Source organism: Gigantopelta aegis, chromosome 10 (assembly GCF_016097555.1).
Source record: "Gigantopelta aegis isolate Gae_Host chromosome 10, Gae_host_genome, whole genome shotgun sequence".
In the NCBI taxonomy this organism is placed as follows: domain Eukaryota; kingdom Metazoa; phylum Mollusca; class Gastropoda; order Neomphalida; family Peltospiridae; genus Gigantopelta; species Gigantopelta aegis.
In genome coordinates this window covers 40948807-40952554 of record NC_054708.1, presented here as the reverse complement: position 1 = coordinate 40952554, position 3748 = coordinate 40948807, and the positions used below count along the sequence as shown (strand labels likewise).

Below are 3748 nucleotides of genomic sequence, written 5' to 3'. Positions count from 1 at the left end.
GTGTTTTGCAATTTATTGGGTCTGCCTTGGACTACTTGCTTCGATTAGCCTATATGGGGAAACATGTCGGAAATACTAATTGATTAAGATGACGACTTAGATGATATTACAGGCGCGGATACAAGAAGAGACTCAGAGAGTGCTGCGTAACCCCTCCTCGAAATTTGAAGTGCCACGGAAAACATTAAATGTTTAGCAGGTGAATACGATGCATTTATTGGTTTGTAGTGGGGAACGTAATATCTTGCTCAGCTTGATAATTATCGTGTAATAATATATATGTTGGTGAACTTTTGCACTAGCTTGGCCATGATTTTATATTAAGGGGTAGGCTAACCATACGTGGGCTGCGTCGTTATGAGTTGAGTTGTTATGAAACGACAGAAGGATATATATATATATATATATATGTGTGTGTGTGTGTGTGTGTGTGTGTATATATATAGATAGATAGATATTAGATATATGCCTACAACAGGTAGTTTTTTGGGGGCGGGGGAGGGGGGAGAAGTGTACTTTTCAAGACTGTTATACAGGCAAATGTCTGAATGAAAATGCACGTGAGCCCGAAACTTCGGGGCGAGAGGTGTGTGTGTGTGGGGGGGGGGGGGGGGGGGACATGCTTCCCTTAGAACAGGTGTTAAATACGCCATTTCAAGTCTTCTGAACAGAATAAGAGGGAAAAGTGGGTTGTGTGCCATAACCTCTGTGGCCCCCTGCTCCGCAGCCCTTGCTATAAGCGTCCTTGTAACGCTGCTAACTCCCTCAGTATTGGAGGTGCTCTTTTTAAAATGTTGCAGCGGATTAGTAATATAATGGAAAATAAAGAAAAACTATTTAATAATATTTAATTTTAGTTTGTTTGCGTGTTTTTGTGTGTGTTTGTTTGCTTGTTTGTTTGTTGTTGTTTGTTGTTTTTGTGGGGGTTTTGTAGGTTTTTTTAATACAGATTATTGTTTTATTTTTGACAGATTTATATTGTAACTTTATTACTAATGTTAGTGAAAGTGTTACTTTTTAAACAATGTTTTAATTTACTTCCTGCTGAAGTCTAGATGTGACTTATAGACGTAACTTTCTTCAGCCATTTCAGCAATTGCTAAAATTTAGGTTAGACACGCCCGTGTTCTAACTATGGGATACACCACAGGCAAAATCAAAGGGACCGACACCAAAGCGTTGTCCAGCCAGTGCAACACGACTGGTACATCAAAGGCCGTAGTATGTGCTATCCTGTCTATGGGATGGTGCTTATAAAAGATCCCTTGCTGCTAATCGAAAAGAGTAGCCCATGAAGTGGTGACAGCGGGTTTCCTCCCTCATTGTCTGTGTGGTCCTTAACCATATGTCCGATGCCATATAACCGTAAATGAAATATGTTGAGTGCGTCGTTAAAAAAAACTACATTTCCTTCTTCTTTCCAAAGCGTGGTACAAGTACACATAGAATACAGGTATTGCATCAGACATCATTATTGACATAAACCTAGGTAAATAAATACATCAGAAGCCGATCTTACCTTTATTTACTGTTCTTCAGAATAGTTTGTAGCACAGACGATATGACTGGAATATTTAAAAAAAGAAAGAAAAAGAAGACTCCATTAGTTACGTGTAACGCTGCACGACAAAATAGTTGTTGAGTCACAGTTGGTAATTATTATTGTCGTCACTGACCTCGATGCAGCACCATCCGTGTAACGCGGTACACTAGCTCAGTTAAAGGAACAGACCCTAGTTTTTAAACACTACAGCATATTTTCACAATTAGAGCCGTTTATGATCACTGAAATCAAGCATTACTTGTATTTTATTGTTTAAATTATCCATTTCCGAAGAAGATTAAAGATCTGAGAATAGGTGTTTCTGGTCATCCTGTTGTTTCTAATATCACAAAAAGCATTTTTTCATAGTTTTAAAAACGCTCGTGCGTATGAGAAGTAGCGGTTATTGATTCGAGTTCTAGTTTATTTTTTATGGATATTTTCCGGTTTTAACATAACAGACTTCTTTCACTCTGTTGTAACTTTATCCAAGTGTGTTACAGGTTTGTAGATTAACTAAACTTAGTGTTAATTTTTACGAGTTGAAACTAGGGTATGCGCCTTTAACAGGGCCGTCACTGACGTGGGGAGGCAAGGGCCAGTTTTTAGAAGTAGTGGTGTCATTAAAGAAAAACTTGTTTATTGCTGGTGATTTACAACGCAGTGTGTTCCAAAGAGTTCAAACACGTTTATATATACACAAAGAAACAAGTTAAGCACCCCCTGTATTTTTCACAATGACTTGTACTACGAGGTTTGGCGTTGAAAGCCTGATATCATAACCTCGGAAAAACAAATGTGTTTTGCAAGAATACATCTTTGACAGTAAGAAAACATAACACGTGTATCCATTTTTGAAATTTTAATCATGATTCTGAGAAGAATTGCAATATGCTGTATTTGAGCCCAAAACTGAGGCACAATAAGTATGGAGGTGCAGAGTCAGAAACACAAGTCAACATCATGACTGATGATGAAAAATGTCATTTGAAGTCCACAGATGACATTCATGACACAAATCATCAATATCCGGTAAACCCACCACGTGCCCGGATGACAACTTCCACCCTTCGTCTCATCCCTCCAGTAAGTTGTCTGATCTGCTGCATGGGCAACTGCTGCCATTCTCAATGAAGAGCTGCCTCTAATTGTGCCAGAGTCTGTACAGGTGGTGTCAGTGCCTGTACTCGACGCCCCAAGATGTCCCAAACATGCTCTAGCGGGTTTAGGTCAGGACTCATGGCCGGTCAGGGCAGGGTCATCTCAGCTTTAGTTTGGAGTACTATGTGGCCTAGCTTTGTCATCCATGTACAGAGGTCTGGTGGGGAGTGGATGGTTGTCAAAATGCGTTACAACAATTGGTTGCAGGACCCTTCTGGCCTTCAATCCCACACATTTCAGACGATTTCTCACTGTTCTGGCTGACATCCGTCTATTGGGTAACCATTGGCTCTTCAGAACAGGAGACGTAGCAAAGGGTTGACGACGTACGAGCCGAAGCAGGGACCTGTCCTCGCGCTGTGAATTCAGGCACGGTCTCCCTGACTGTGGGAGATCCTTTACAACATTGGTATGCCCGTGTTGTCGTATCAGTCTGCTGATTACGGTGTAATGATACCCCAGTTGACATCCTATACTTTTGAAGGTCATGCTGGTCGCATACATACCAATAATACGCCATCTTGGGGCCTCTGATAACTATCGATGTGCCATATTCAACGATTAAATTTCATCAATGCAAGACAGTGACATTAAATGGCAACAATTGCAGTGTATTGATACCGCATTTTGAGCAAAGCATGGGTGGCATAATGCACGTGCATGTCGTTCTGTTGTGGGACGTCACAGTTGTCACTGTACTCTCCTATTATTTCGATGGAACACCATTCTTGACATATTCGTCACGTAATTTGCAGTTTTTACGAATGGGGCTATTTCAGTACTAATTACATCTAGGGGTGCTTAACATTTTTCTTTGTGTATATAAATCTGGTAATATTATATAGATAGATGCACACACACACACACACACACACACGCATACATCGTGGTTAGTCTTGCAATTTGCGGGCGATTCGGTGTCACAGGTTCGAGTCCCAGCAACGGCATGGGCCAATTTGTGAGGCCAGAAAGGATTTCATTATCCCCTGCGCCAGTGTGTTAATGTCTATGTATGTAACAGTCAACCTCAACATACATACACTA

At 40.7% G+C, this 3748-nt stretch overlaps 1 protein-coding gene across 1 annotated transcript in view; it reads right to left on the bottom strand.

Annotated features, from left to right (window-relative positions):
- The window catches only part of LOC121382681, a 33244-nt gene extending 31609 nt beyond the window's left edge, over positions 1-1635 (bottom strand). The window contains exon 1 of the mRNA XM_041512215.1: positions 1520-1635. The gene's annotated coding sequence lies outside the window, so the exon portion shown is untranslated. The remainder of the gene's footprint in view (positions 1-1519) is intronic.
- Positions 1636-3748: the final 2113 nt, after the last annotated feature.